This window comes from Mytilus edulis, chromosome 4 (assembly GCF_963676685.1).
Source record: "Mytilus edulis chromosome 4, xbMytEdul2.2, whole genome shotgun sequence".
In the NCBI taxonomy this organism is placed as follows: Eukaryota; Metazoa; Mollusca; class Bivalvia; order Mytilida; family Mytilidae; genus Mytilus; species Mytilus edulis.
In genome coordinates, this window is record NC_092347.1 from 14,623,521 (window position 1) to 14,639,242 (window position 15,722).

The window sequence follows — 15,722 nt, forward strand, 5'->3', positions numbered from 1 at the left end:
CACGAAGCTGACTTAATACAGGTTGGGGAACTTATTAGGAAGAAAGTAAAGAATTAACATTATCCTTTAACTTTACTAACCGCTATATAGATTATGTTCTCTCTCTAAATAATTAAAAATTTGGCCACATATATTTATCCCATCGAACTTGGGATATAGGATACATAGATAAGTTAAGTCTGCCTCAAATCTTGACTTAAATCAAGAAATTGACAACGAGGCTCAGTTAAAAACAATAATTTACGGACAAAAGATATGATTTCTGCTTCTCAATTGTGAACTGTCCATTTCTATGGAGCAACATAGCGTCTGCATACAAAGTATATCTCCCAGTAGATACGATATTCCAGGACTTATGTTTCCTATCATTATTTCCGTGATAGAGGATTACTGATCACATGGAAGCTTTTAAACAAAGAGTTACAAATCAAGAAGTTGAAATCATCCCTTCATAAATTTTATGGACGCCATCATGAGTTCGTTGACCGTTACCAAAATAAATCATAAACTTTTCATAACATGATTGCAAAGTATAGCGCAATATATCAGAAAACAAATCTTGATACAGTTTCAAATGTAGATGATGTTATTAATTCCCAAGAAGAGACACATTTTGAGTTTAAAGTTCCCTGTACTTTTGTGAAGATGGTAGTTAAAATTATGTGCTTCATTAAAAGCTTCGTCATCATCGATCATTTCTGATTGCTTACAATATGAAATCAAGATTTATAGTATTAACACGTACAAATGCATGTGTTTTTGTTTTATTTGTAACATTAAATTTTATGCGATTATTGCAACATTGCATAAAAAAAAAAAAAAAATCGTGGTCTTTTACTAATTTTCAAATCTAAACATCTCATTCATCAAAAATAAATAAACAAAAACATGCATTTTAATTTTACATACTATTAAAAGGAAAAAAGGCTGTAGAGATCAAACTTGAAGTATACAGCTTCAAAGGCTCAGTTATCAGGGACATATGATACTAGTATGTTTTCTTGAAGTATACAGATCATTCTACATAGACCAAGTAATCTAAGGTCTAATAGCTATACCGGTATTCCGTTTACACTGTAAGTATTCTAAGTTGCTACGGTGTTTCAGTAAAATTTTATTGTATTTGCTATTAATTTTTTTTAACTTTAAATTTTATTGAATTTGTTTTTTTATATAAACAAAATATAAAATGGGGTGTAATTACAAATGAGACAATTCTCCACAAGAGACCAAATAACACAAAAATTAAACAACCCAGGAACCCGTCATTAAGTGGTTGTTGTGTGTTGCTGTGTTAAATAACTGTTTTTCGTTCATCATTCTGTAGATAAATTAAGCAGTAAGTTTCTTAGTTTGAATTGTTTTACATTAGTCATTTTGGGGTATGTTATAGCTGACTATGCCTTATTGTCTTTGTTCATTGTTGAAGGCCATACAGTTATCAATAGTAATTGTTGTTAATTACTGTGTACTTTGGTCTGTTTCGGAGAGCTGTCTCATTGGCAATCCTACCACATCTTTTTTTTATAAAAGAGGGGTGAAAGATACCAGAGGGACATTCAAACTCATAGATCAAAAATAAATTGACAACGCCATGGCTAAATACGAAAGAGACGAACAGACGACAAATAATAGTACACAAGCCACAACATAGAAAACTAAAGACTAAGCAACACGAACCTCACCAAAAGCTGGGGGTGATCTCAGGTGTTCATAAATTGTGTCTGCTCTGAAAATGTCTAAAATTCTCGCTTAAAGAGGGGCGAAAGAAGTGTTCCGGAAGGGTTAGCAGATCCTTCTCCACATGTCGCACCCGTCGTGTTGCTTATGTGATAACAAATCCGGTAAATAGTCTAATTCGGTATGTCACGATCATGAAAGGGGAGGGAATTGCAGTTGCGACATAAGGAACAAATCCGATACCATTTGTGAAACGGTTATTCCAAAACGATCAACCAAATCGTGATGGCGTCCGTAAACTTTACGAAGGGATGATTGCAAGTTCACTATTTGGAACTCTTGGTTTAATAGCTTCCTTGTGAGCAGAAACCCTCCATAAAAAAAATCATGATAGGAAATCATCATCCGAAATGCAAGCACGGTAATATCTAATGCAGGTGCTGCTGGAATGTTGTTACTTAGAAATTAAATGTCTTAACCAGTTCATTTTTTGTTATTCCACTTATTACTTTTATTTAGTTTTAGAGAATATAAACTATGAGAAACATCGTATTCTTTTCCATTTTGTTGCTGTCAGTCTCTGGTCAAGGGTTTATACCAAAGTTTCAATCTGCAGACTATTTCTTTGACCAAAGTAAGTGTATTTTACATAGTAGCTCAACTTTATTTTACATATGGAATTGACACAGATGGACGATTTCAAACTAGAATCTAAATCAAAAGCGCAGATTTAAATTTTAACTTGTCACATTCTCATTTCTTAACAGTAACATGACCTCTTTTCCATTGTATTACGTTGAGATATCTCAGTTATCAGTTACGCTCGTTTGTGTTTACACTTTACAGGTTATATCATGTAACAGGTGCGCTCCTTATACATAAACTGCTCCAGCAGATTCATGAGTAAGAACGACTGAAAACAACACTAAGTCTTTATAGTATTAATGATCACCATCACGAATTGGTTGACAGAAAAGATGTGTCGGTGTCTCTACTCACAAACGTATTGTTTGCGGTTTTAGACCTTTGTAATTTTACTAACTGTGTACGTTGTATTCCCGATGATTCTGGTTGAGTCCATGCGTATTAGGAGACGATTACCAAAATCGACACTCCCAAATTACTCCATGTGGAGTTCTTGCGATTCCCTCAGTTTTTTGTTTGCTATTTAATCGATTTACTTTAGTCCTATACAAATTTTGCTGAAATCTTAACATGATTGTTGGTTTACTTTATAAAAAATGTTGTTTCGCTCTATATGATTCGTTTTTTACTCAAATTCAAATGTTGCTTTACACTAATACAAATGTTTCTCTTTTCTAATGCAAATATCGTATATCACTAATGCAAATGTTGCTTAACACTAATGCAAATGTTGCTTTACTCTTTTCAAGTTCTGATTTGTTCTATAGAATTTATGCTTTTCTCTATATACATGTTTCTTTAATCTATACATTGTTTGGTAAACTCTATATATTATTAGTCAACAAAGAAAACAGCATAAACAAAAATAGTCAAAGGTCTTGGATAATATCTAGAGCAATCAATATCTTGAGATCAATTTTACTGTTACGTAAACAATTTCATCATGGTTTAGTCATACTATAGTATTTGTTGATTTACGCTATTGCGTTCTAAGAATCGCACTTTGAAAATAAATTTAACGCGCCTTTGTTTGAAATAAATCATGCAATTCATTTTTAAATATTGGCAATCTATTTAACAATAAGATTTCACTTGTTTCTGAAATAACTTTTTTCACTGAATGTTAACTTGCCATCAGCAACACAATGACTGGCACTTGCATTTGTGGAGCAGAACATGATTAAATTTCGTGCAGTTTTAGTTGTGTACTGTTCTTGTTGCTCAGTCGACACATAGTTCGAACATGAGATAATTTCCTGTTTCAGTTGATGTTTGGTTCTTCAATCGATTCATGCATGAGTGTTCTTTTGGTATCTATCCCTCTTTTCATTCGTCCTAGTTGTATGGCTTTACTTAAGAAGTTGTTTGTCAACCATGTGGCGATTCATTGAGATCGGCGAGCGGAGTAAGACATGTCCACATAATCAAATAAATGGAGAATGTGTCGATTGACATAGATGATGACACAGCTTGCAAATAGACGCTATAGACGGACACAAATAGAGAATGTTAAAGTGACGCCACTCAAATCCGCACTTGATCTGTGTTTTATGGTTATAAGTTATCTAATTAAAATATAGAGCTAGGATTTCGTAATCTCCATATTGACGAAGGGCATAAAAACCTTGTACTATTGTGGTTTTTGTGGTTTTCTTTGTTTTTACTCGTTTTTTAATTTCGGTCAGGTTTCTTATGGAAATTTAATTTTTATAGTATAATATACTTCTTATTTCTGTCGTTTCACACTGTTTCTTTTACTGATTTTCTTACATACAGTAATGTATTTTAATTATCACATAAATAATTGTCAGTTATACTAATTCGTTTTTGTTATTTTCAGGAGATTTGTATTATAGAATGATGCCTCATTTGTTCAACTTCGGATCCAGACCACGTGTATCTAATGGTACAAGTAGTTCGACGTTGACAAGACTTTACTATGATGGTTAATAAGTAAAAAAAACATTTTAAAAATATCCTTCTACAGCAAGTTGCTTTATATAATGGATCTGTATGAATATACAAACAATGAAATATTTATGCAAAATACCCAAGAATAGCAAAATGTGGACTACTTTCAAAATACCAAGTATTTCCCGGTTTTTTTTTCGAAGTCAAAATTTTCTAGATATTTCGACTTAAAACTCGAAAAAATATACTCATCTTAAATTGCAAATTTTTTATTTAGTGTTGAATCTTTATGTGAGTTTAGTTATAATTATGATAAATTTAAACTAAATTTTTATTACTAAACTGAAAAATTTAAAGCATACGCCATACAAATAAACATGAAAATATTTATCAGAAAAAAATACTTTTGCAGTGTTTAACAAATCGAAGTTTAAAAACACCTATGAAATTACATGTAAAAATACAATGCTCGACAAAAAATAAAGTAAAAAACAAACCAAAAAAATGCCTTATTTTACATCTGTCATTCACGATTCGAACGCATTACTTATTCTTCCACGACCATGTGTTCTGATATTCTGAAACAAGTGTTTGAAGTACAGTAAATTGTTCGTTCAATTATGATAATTCTTTTTACAAACTTGATGTTTTATTATTTGTCACTAAAATGTATTGACTTTGAACTAGCTTCAGTACGTAATTTAGGCCGTTTAAAATGCTCAAGTGCCTTTTATAGCTTGCTGTGCGATATGGGTTTCGCTCGTTGTTGAACTTATAGTTAAATACATTAACGTCATTTGGTCTCTGCTTTAGATTTGTCTCATTGGTGATCATCATATAACTACATCTTCTTATTATCAACCATTAGTATCAACCATCGTGACCAGTTGATTTTGTATGGTATCCAATTCCTTTGGGCAGTCATATTGGATTTGCCCCCCCCCCCCCCCCCCCCCAAAGAATTAAAGATTTGTGTTTGTGTTTCTCATTCTCCATACAAACGAGCGTTTTTCAATATCATAACCTTGAATTTTCTATGCCAAACAAGAATAGTGTCCATTAATGATTATAAACAAAAGGCCAAGATATGTATAGTTATGAACTATTTCTTAAAATCAAATACAAATGCGTGCTTGCTTCATTTCTCTAAACAACATTTTGTTTTACTAGTATTCACTTTGAGTTTCCACATATTGCAATGAATCCATAAAGTATCAATCAACAGATTACAGCCATTCATTGAATACAATATCATTCATAGATTTTTTTACTTTCACTTTTTATTTAGAAAATCGACCACGAAATATTTGACCTCTTTTTTCTTACAGTTATTTCTGTTTAGGTCTGACCTTCATGCTTACAGATTTTAAGGAATAATGATAACCACGCCACTGTCCCCAGTTTATTCCTTCTCCATACGCTGTGTTGTTGTAGTCTCCATTGATATTCATCTGGTGACATTTGTTGTACCAGAAACCTCCACCGCCAAATCGATCGACACATTTTGTAGGCCAGTAATCATTATCAATTGTACCAGCAGAAAACAACATACCATCATGACTACGAGCTGCATCTCCCACATTACCAGCATAACCACTTATATTTAATTGATATTTGCTATGTTTGTCTGTCAATGAGAAATAACTATACACCGCATAACCAGTATTGCCTTCCCAATCCTCAAGGTCAAATCTAACTTCAAAGTTACCAGAACTTACAAGTGTATGCATATTGTCCAGACCCAACCAGTATTCACCATCAACATCGCCAAAACCTTCTTGGTATTCTACGTAACTCTTCTCAAAACTTAAGGAACCGTCAAACCGACGCTGTATTACAGACCAGCCCCCGTTATCCATATCACAGTAAATATGGAAGTCGTCCTTCGTACCGTCTAGTGAAACATTATACACACCGTTTCCTTTGGAGTAACAACTGTAGATGTCATAACAGTTATGACTATTAGTGCTCTTGTCTAGTTTAAAATATGTGGATGAAGAATCTGTACTTCCGTCAGTGGCTCTGAAATGTTTGTTATGGCAGTTACATTTGGTTTTTTGTAATGACGCACTCAGCCAAATTTCATCATGATCCACACAGAATGCAATGCAGTCTGTATAAGAGCTTTCATCTTTGGATGAAACAATATTGTCTTTAAATAGTCTTCCTGGAATGACCTCTATACAATTAAACTGATTTAATTCTCCAGAAATGCACGACAGCAATAATAGAACTGCAATCAGTAATAAAAACATAGTTTCTATTTCAAAGAAGTAAAACTGCAGTATTAATTGCAATGAAATTACATATCAAATCTGGGACTTCCGTCAGTTAACCGTTTAAGGTATAAAATAGTTCTGTGGCAACGCGAAATTTTTCTCAATAATCAAGCTGAATTAAAACGCCAGATGGAGGCGATCACCATTGGAGTGTCAATATTTTCATATCATGAAAACGGCAGTATATAAAATTAATGGCATTATCGTTCCAATGTCATATCGACAACTCAGAGATTGTAACAAATAGTCTAATTATTGGTGTTCAAAAAATCCTTTTAATTGCTTTAGTATTGATGTCTTATGGTAAGAAATTGATTTGAATGTTCAAAATTGATCACATTAATTAACTGCTCTACAACCGAATGGTACAAAGGTAGCACTTTGTTATCCTGAAGAAATACTAGTAATTGTTCTTTAAATTATCTGGATTTAGTTTTAGCAATATTTTATTCAAAAAGTGCATGAAATATATTTATACAATATAAATACAGGGATTCGGAAACAAGAAAACTTATATAAATCCGTCTCCCTTATCTGGATTTGATGGCAAGCTTTTTTAGATACAGATAAACGTTATAGATATTTGCCTTCTTAAAACTCGTGTGCTATCAATCAGATTGATTATTTTTCTGGCTTCGTCATATTAGTCGCTGTCCCATTTACATATGTAATACTTCTTCAGTTAATAATGTAAATGGGGAATGGGTCAAAGAGACAACAATCCGGCAAAGGTCCCTCCTTTTTAAAATTGAATTTCTCGAAACTAGTAGTTATTCTACAATTATTATAATAGTTTATTGGTCAGTGTTCAAGCACCCATACACACACAACTTATTCCTAGGAAGCAAAGGAAATACAGTACAAGTAACAAAGGTGGCGGTTTTTCGACCGTTTTTCTTCTAATATTTCTAACGTTAATAGTGTTATTATATCTAAGTTAGATTTTTAATTTCAAGTAAAACTTTTGAGTATTCCTTTTCTGCTATATTTTACATATAAACAGGAAATCATCAGCAAACAATTGTACACTGGATTTGACGTATTCCTGATGGTCATTTATATACAGACGGGACAAAGCAGGGGTCCCATGGCTGTACCCTTGCTGTGGCAACTCTGAAACATTTCTCTGCTTCTTCTGATGATTTTCCCTCAACTAGCACATAATGTTTTTGAATGTTAAGGAACCTCTCGACCCATTTGAGAGTATACTCACAAACGTCGTAATGCATAAGCTTTTGGAGAAGTCACTGGTGTAGTGATACCTTATCAAACACCTTCTCAAAATTAATTAGTTGTGTGCCGTTTTGTAGGCCACTGACTAGTTGTGTCTGATAAGAGTTAATAATGCACCTTCTAGTAAAATTAACATATTTGAATAATTTGCCAAGAAAAAGAAAAATTCTCCGACTTAAACATATGGAAATGATGACTGACAACTAAATTAACGAAATTATTGAAATAAGAAATATACTGTGCCAATATCAAAAGGCACTGTCTGTCTGAATCATATGAATAACAAACATAGTAGATAGACCAATGTTCGAACAGAAAATGTCTTTAATTATTATTAAAAAAAAAACCTCGAGAATAAAAATCAAAGCGCGAAAGCGCTGTAAAGGCAGTTAATTACAGGTTGTGTGTATTTCTAGTCCAGTTATATCATTATCTTCCATAGAACAGAGGTGGTTTGTAGTATTTAAGATTTAGAGTTCTCTTGTACCTAGTTCACCTATATCTATAGTCTACTGTTTACAGTATATTTTCTGTATCTCGCCATGAAATGCATTTTTAAGACATAAGAACTTTTCCTTTTTAATGTAAATAAAACTATTTTTAATTATTGATTATATACACATATTCAATTACTCCTATCCTATGAAAAATAATTCACAAAGATTGACTAGTCTCCGTTCTGTGTGTATTGCTAGAACATCAAGTAACATAATGGGTAATGTTCATAGTAACATGTCAACTCTTTTGAAGACAGAACTTTTTTAAAATTCTCCCTCCATTGAAGCAAAATTATTTTTCAGTATAAACATGATAAAGTTATCTACCTGTATTAATGACCTAGAGACTCTCAAGAGCCTGTGTCGCTCACCTTGGACGGTCTATGTGCATATTAAACAACGGACACATATAAAATGACAAAATTGTGTTTTTGATGATGGGGATGTGTTTGTAGATCTTTCTTTACTGAACATTCTTGGTGCTACAATTATCTCTATCTATAAAAAACATGGCCCAGTATTTACAGTTGAAAATATTTTTTAAAAATTAACAAAAAATACAAAAATTTATGAAAATTGTTAAAAATTGACTATAAAGGGCAATAACTCTTTAAGGGGTCAACTTAAAATTTTGATCATATTGACTTATTTGTAGATCTTACTTTGCAGAACATTATTGCTGTTTACAGTTTATCTCTATCTATAATAATATTTAAGATAATAACAAAACTCTGCAAAATTTCCTTCAAATTACTAATTTGGGGGCAGCAATCCATCAACAGGTTGTCAGATTTGTCTGAAAATTGTTGGGCAGATAGATCTTCACTGAAGAGACAATTTCACCCGTGTCAGATTTGCTCTAAATGCTTTGGTTTCAGAGTTATAAGCCAAAATCTACATTTTACCTGTATGTTCTATTTTTGGCCATAGTGGCCATCTCGGTTGGTTGACCGGGTCTAACCACACATTTTTTAAATTAGATACCGCAATGATGATTTTGGCTTAGTTTGGTTAAATTTGGCACAGTAGTTTCAGAGAAGATTTTTTGTAAAAGTTTATGGACGACGAAACCAAGTGATGAGTCAGGTCAGGTGAGCTAAAAAGGAGTTTTTAATCAAGGTAACAATGACATCTGGTGGCCATAAAAGCTGTCTCATTAGCATTTTAACCACTTCCCATATTTGCTTTTAAGACAATAGAAGAAAATTATTCAATGCAAAAACAAAACTTACTTGTAAATATGAAATTCTCTTTACAGTATGAGTTTTTCTCATTGTTGGAGATTGTACAGTAGTACAGTCCTGTAACTGCTTATACCCATTTCTTATCCCCTTTAGTTTGATAAACTCACAGAATATCATATATTTACATTGTGCCACATCTCCTTATTTTTATATTCATTACAATAACATGAACAATTGTAATTCAAATCTATATATCAAAGCAAAATGAATACTTTCATTCATGCATCCTTTGGTAAAATATAAGTTCTAAAATGACACAATATATGTTTATTTATATAAAAATAATATTTAGTTTTCGACTCTTAACAGGTATAAACAAGAATGTGTCCCCAGTACACGAATGCCCCACTCGCACTATCATTTTCCATGTTCAGTGGACCGTGACATTGGGGTGAAAACTCTAATTTGGCATTAAAATTAAAAAGATCATATCATAGGGAACATGTGTACCAAGTTTGAAGTCGATTGGACTCCAACTTCATCAAAAACTACCTTGACCAAAAACTTTAACCTGAAGAGGGACAGACGGACGGACGAACGGATGAACAGACGAACGGACGCACAGACCAGAAAACATAATGCCCCCCTACTATCGTAGGTGGGGCATAAAAATGCACAGCTGTGTCATGATTTGTGAAATCTGTGCTGAAAACATAGGCATTTATGGTGTTTAAGTAATTCCATCTGTGAAGCTCAACATTAGCTCGTCAGTTGGTGGTGGACAGTTATAAATCTTTCCTGCAGGATGAATGTACATCTGTTCAGGAAAACCAATTTCACAAATCAAAACTTTCCTCCAGATTTCTCCTACAATATTCATCCAGTTTAGTTCTTTTGGTTTAACGGGACACCGTCCTGATTTTTAATTTTGTAAACCATTCAGTCTCTTGCTTACAAATGGTGCATGAAAATAGGATGGGAATGCATGGCAGTAGACAAGTCTCTATAAAGTGGGTATGTGCCCTGAAAAAAGTTTTATAACATTAGCTTTTTTGAAACTTGTGAAAGACTTGTGCAACACACATACCTAAATAACTATAACATAGGTGGAGAGCATCATTCATGTCAATGTTTTGTTCCTGTTTACATTGTCATTGATATTTTTCAAGAAAGCCTGAGGCATAGCTCATGAATTCTTGTCATTACAACCGAAATTTACATAATTACTGCTAAAATAATTATCAGTATAATATATCTCTTGTAGAAAAACCATACAATTGTAGTATTAACCAAAAAATGTCAAACAGATGATATTGAATCGTAATCCCAAAAGTTATGACGTCTTGAATTCACCCCCCTTTTTATTCTAAAACGATAATTGCGGTTGCAAACAGACTTTGGTTTACTTGCATGGGGATTATATAAATAACAGTATATATTTCTTAAAGAAAATAAAGTTTTACCATGAATAGTTTCCTGAACGTAGTCGTTTTCAGTAAAATGTGCCTTGCAAACAACAGCTGATTGATATGGGTTCTACGATTGCATCGCACATGACAATCTACGTTTGAGACATGGCGTTGGTCCAACTTTTCCTTCTTATTAAGTCATTTAGAAATGCAAGTCCTCCTCTTAAATGACACTCAGGTACACACCAACAAGGACTAGGCATCGTTAATTGTGTGATTGTTTTGCAGTGCAAAAACGGAAGTTAAGGTCAGAACTGACTGGTCTCACTAATAAGAGACAAGAAGAATTTTAGAGACAAACAGCGACAAGAAGTTTAATTTAGTGACGAATCGACAATAACTAACAAGGGACAAGCGAATCGTAATTCTCTCACGAGGCTATTCTCATTTGATGTGATAGGGTGAAGCTACACCTATCAAATATGTCCCTATGAAAAAGAAGAATTTCACTGCAAGGAAATGATATTGCATGGTTTTGATTCAATAAATTCTTTAAAAGGAAATTGAAATTTTTTTGTTTTGATGGCCAATTTTTAGTGTGTGCATAAAATATATATTTTTTTATATTTAATAAAAACTAATCCCTTTCTTCTTAATAAAAACATATTTTTATCTATCAATGTACAGTAATATAAAAAATGTTTTATAACCACCCCTATAATAAAAAATAATGCATGTTTTTTTTAATATCTATGGGGAATAAGTTGTTGCAATGACATTTTTTTTATTTATGTATAGTCGCTATATAGTCTTCTTGACGCTTCTTCTCGCTAAATTAATTATATTGTCGCTTCTTATCCCTATTTTAATTTTATTGTCGTTTCTTATCACTTTTTGACGCTTCTTGTCTTTAATTAGTGGAACCCTATTCAGGAACGATAATTTCATATTTTACATAACTGACACCGAAATAACTATAACGTCATACGGCTTCACGTACAGAAATACTTTAAATTGTATATTATGCAATATAATTCACGATCAGTCGACTTTTAATTATAATATCATGTTATATCAACGAGTGAAATGATTTTAAAATATCTTTAGATCGCAAATAGTACTCGAAATTGAACGGACCTCTTTCCACACGGAATTCGAATAATGATAGTTTGTAATCAGATTGACTGCTTATAATGCAAAAGACACATTAATAAACAGATTTTTAAAATGAACAATACACACTGATCGTTTCTTTATTTACCAATGTAAATGAAAGGAACAAAAACCAATACATACCACAAAAAGTAGAGGAGAAATTTAAACATTTCCGGATCTATTTCTTGCAAAATGACCCCCAGCAAAGATTTGCGTAAGGAAAGATGAACCTCATGACTTGAAAGTCAGGCCTTAAAGCACTGCCTTTAAAAACTCGAGAAAAAAAAACCATTTTTGTTTTGTACAGGTAAATTTTGCGGGGCAATAATATTGAAAAATATTCTAAGTTTCAAATTTCCTTTAACCATTGGGTCTAATATGATCTTTTATAAAAGCCAAGTAACAGGTCACTGAAACATTATAATCTACTCAATATACGTAAAAATAGAAACAAGGCGTTACCTTTAACGAGAAAAAAAATGCCCTGCGGCAAATGTTTTGCCGCAAGTTTGCAGCAAACATTTGCTGCAAACTGCCGCAACCATTTTACCATGCAAATGAAGGTTGCGACAAGCTTGATGCAAACATAATTATGCAAACTAGATTTTCCGCAAGCTTGATTATCATCAGCAGCAGCATTCAATTCAAAAGTCAATTACTGCCTGTATACAAACAGTCATTGAAAGAATTGTTGCAAACTTATAAGATTGAAGAAAATACATACATGTATTTGAGTTTTGAAAAAGGGGGCAGGGGACCTTTCTCAAATGACATCATATATATCTGTATAAAGAAATAAACAAGAGGCTCTCAAGAGCCTGAATCGCTAACCTTAAATTTTTTGCTTAAATCTTCCATCAATGATTATTTTGGGTTTTCAATTTATATAAATGGTTTTTCGATTTTGTCATATCTTCTCCAAAAGCAAAAACAAGAGTGGACACACTGAAATGTCTCGTTTGTCTCATGTTCATTATATAATTTATGATGAAAGTATAAAAAAACATTGTATACCCCAAGCATTACATTATTGCTGTTTACAGTTTATCTACATCTATAATAATATTCAAGATAATAACCAAAAACAGCAAAATTTCCTTAAAATTACCAATTCAGGGGCGGCAACCCAACAACGGGTTGTCCGATTCATCTGAAAATTTCAGGGCAGATAGATCTTGACCTGATAAACAATTTAATCTATGTCAGATTTGCTCTAAATGCTTTGGTTTTTGAGTTATAAGCTAAAAACTGCATTTTACCCCTATGTTCTATTTTTAGCCATGGTGGCCATCTTGGTTGGTTAGCCGGATCACCAGACACAATTTTTAAACTAAATACCCTAATAATGATTTTGGCCATGTTTGGTTAAAGGCCCAGTAGTTTCAAAGGAGAAGATTTTTGTAAAAGATAACTAAGATTTACGGAAATGGTTAAAAATTTACTATAAAGGGCCATAACTCCTAAAGGGGTCAACTGACCATTTCGGTCATGTTGACTTATTTGTAAATCTTACTTTGTTGAACAATTTTGCTGTTTACAGTTTATCTCTATCTATAATAATATTCATGATAATAACCAAAAACAGCAAAATTTCCTTAAAATTACCAATACAGGGGCAGCAACCTAACAACGGGTTGTCCGATTCATCTGAAAATTTCAGGGCAGATAGATCTTGACATGATAAACAATTTTACCCCGTCAGATTTTGAGTTATAAGCTAAAAACTGCATTTTACCCCTATGTTCTATTTTTAGCCATGGCGGCCATGTTTTTTGATGAAATGGGAATTAAAACACAAACTTTATTCTAGATACCCTAGGAATCAATCAGATGACGTTTGGTTTGAATTGGTTCAGTAGTTTCAGAGGAGAAGATCTTTGAAATAGTTTACGACGGACGGACGACGACGGACGCCAAGTGATGGCAAAAGCTCACTTTTCCTTTTGAAAAGGTGAGCTAAAAAGGATAAATCTCAAATGTATTGAGTATAAAGCTAGGTAATAATTGTATTACAGAATTGAACTTAATTTTAATAAACATGGTACAGTACATCAGTTACAAAATTCAAACTTATAATAGCTAAAGGTGTCATACCACCAATTAAAAGTCCCTATCTGTTCAACCAAATTTTGCAATTTTCACAGCTTTCTAAATATTTTACCTTAAGTTTAACTTCATAGAAACTAGGTATATCCTGAATTGTACAGGCACGGCTGGTAATCTACACACGCAGAACATTTGGTTCTGCAATTAAAACCGTGAGAGGATTTTCCGGTTGTGCTTGAGTGGAGTAATTGTCACCGCTTCAAAAGGTATGTACATTTCTAAATCTCAATTTTCTTATTCAACTGATCAAAATATTGAAAATCGGAGAATGTCATGCTGTGGTGAATACTTTAACGAAGAGATACATGTATCATTTACTGTTGAACGTAGAGTTGAACTCCTACAAAATCAGTTGTCCCACAAGAAATTGCCTAAAAAAGTGACATTTCAATTTTGAAATGGTTCTATTTACAGACCTACAAGTTCAAATTTAGTTTTTTTTCGGGCAATGGGTATGCATGTTGTTTTTGGCGGCGTGTGCGCTGTTCGCCGTTGATAAACATCTGAATAATTCCAAAAACTAAATTTTTTCATGAAGTCATGCGTGAGGGAATCGGTTCTGATTGAGGACATCGTGAATGCGTGAGGGGAGGTACAAATCTTATCTTTATATTCAAGCTATCAGTCGTTGAAACTTGCCTAAATTTGGCTACATTGTTCATGAAAAAACACATATGTGAGTGTGCTTAAAAAAGTTTACGAGATTGGATTTTGAAATAATTGTAGGAACCTAGGTTTAATAATATGTTTCACGAAGAATGAAGACAAACAATGTTGTCAACGATTTTTTTTTTCTTGCTACAAGTAAAAACTAAACCGATTTAGCCACACATCTGCAAATTTGGAGACAGATTTGCAATTCAATAGTTAGAATTTATTCACATAAAGAATATTTGGTGATTTATTGTATAAATCAAAATCTTTAAACAAATATTAAATTTTGTGTTTTTAGAATCATCTTTTTTTTAAAATAAACTATTTTAGGGGAGATAACTCCTTTCGTAAATGTGTATAACATGAATCTTAATTAAGCTTTTTTCAACTGATTTTTATAGTTCGTTCTTATGTTGTACTGTAACGTTATGGGTCATCGTAAATTCGCGTTTTACTATTTTTATGTATTATATATAACTTGTTCGTCCGGTCACTTTTTCGCGGGGATCGGTTTTCTCGTGCTTGAGACTCAATGTCCAGACTTATTTAAACAAATAATAAGTTTTCATAGGCGATATCATTTTCTTAGATATATGTGGTGATCTCTGTGACGTATATTTGACGACAGGACTACTCCCAGAGGGTTTAGTTCGCTTCGAGGGCGGGGATAACTTGTATCTCCATGGCTTTTTGTAGAGAGTCAATTTCAGTCCTCTTTTCCTTTTTCCTTTGAACAATGGCATTTTCTGAAATTGAACAAACAATTAATAATTTGATTTCATTGAATCAGTGATCAGTTTACATCTTATTAAGTATAAGGATAAATCTGTGCTTTTAATCAGCATTGATCACATTTATTGAGTCAATAAAAGTCACAAAGCCAAAGATTAAAAAAAAATGTTTGTACTTCCCCTCACGCATTCACGATGTCCTCAATCAGAACCGATCCCCTCACGCATGACCTCACGG

General features: G+C 32.9%; 2 long non-coding RNA genes and 1 pseudogene across 2 annotated transcripts; 1 reads left to right on the forward strand and 2 right to left on the reverse strand.

The window, feature by feature from the left end:
- Nucleotides 1-905: 905 nt before the first annotated feature.
- Nucleotides 906-4,438, forward strand: LOC139519040 (uncharacterized). The gene is made up of 3 exons (XR_011663507.1): nt 906-1,076; nt 2,200-2,314; nt 4,166-4,438. It is a non-coding gene; the product is annotated as an uncharacterized lncRNA (long non-coding RNA).
- Nucleotides 4,439-5,377: 939 nt separating this feature from the next.
- LOC139521271 (microfibril-associated glycoprotein 4 pseudogene) lies at nt 5,378-6,491 on the reverse strand (annotated as a pseudogene).
- A 3,250-nt stretch (nt 6,492-9,741) lies between these two features.
- On the reverse strand, nt 9,742-11,331 carry LOC139519041 (uncharacterized). Its single transcript, XR_011663508.1, has 2 exons — nt 10,893-11,331; nt 9,742-10,452 (listed from the first exon to the last, which is right to left on the reverse strand). It is a non-coding gene; the product is annotated as an uncharacterized lncRNA (long non-coding RNA).
- Between the last annotated feature and the right edge of the window lie 4,391 nt (nt 11,332-15,722).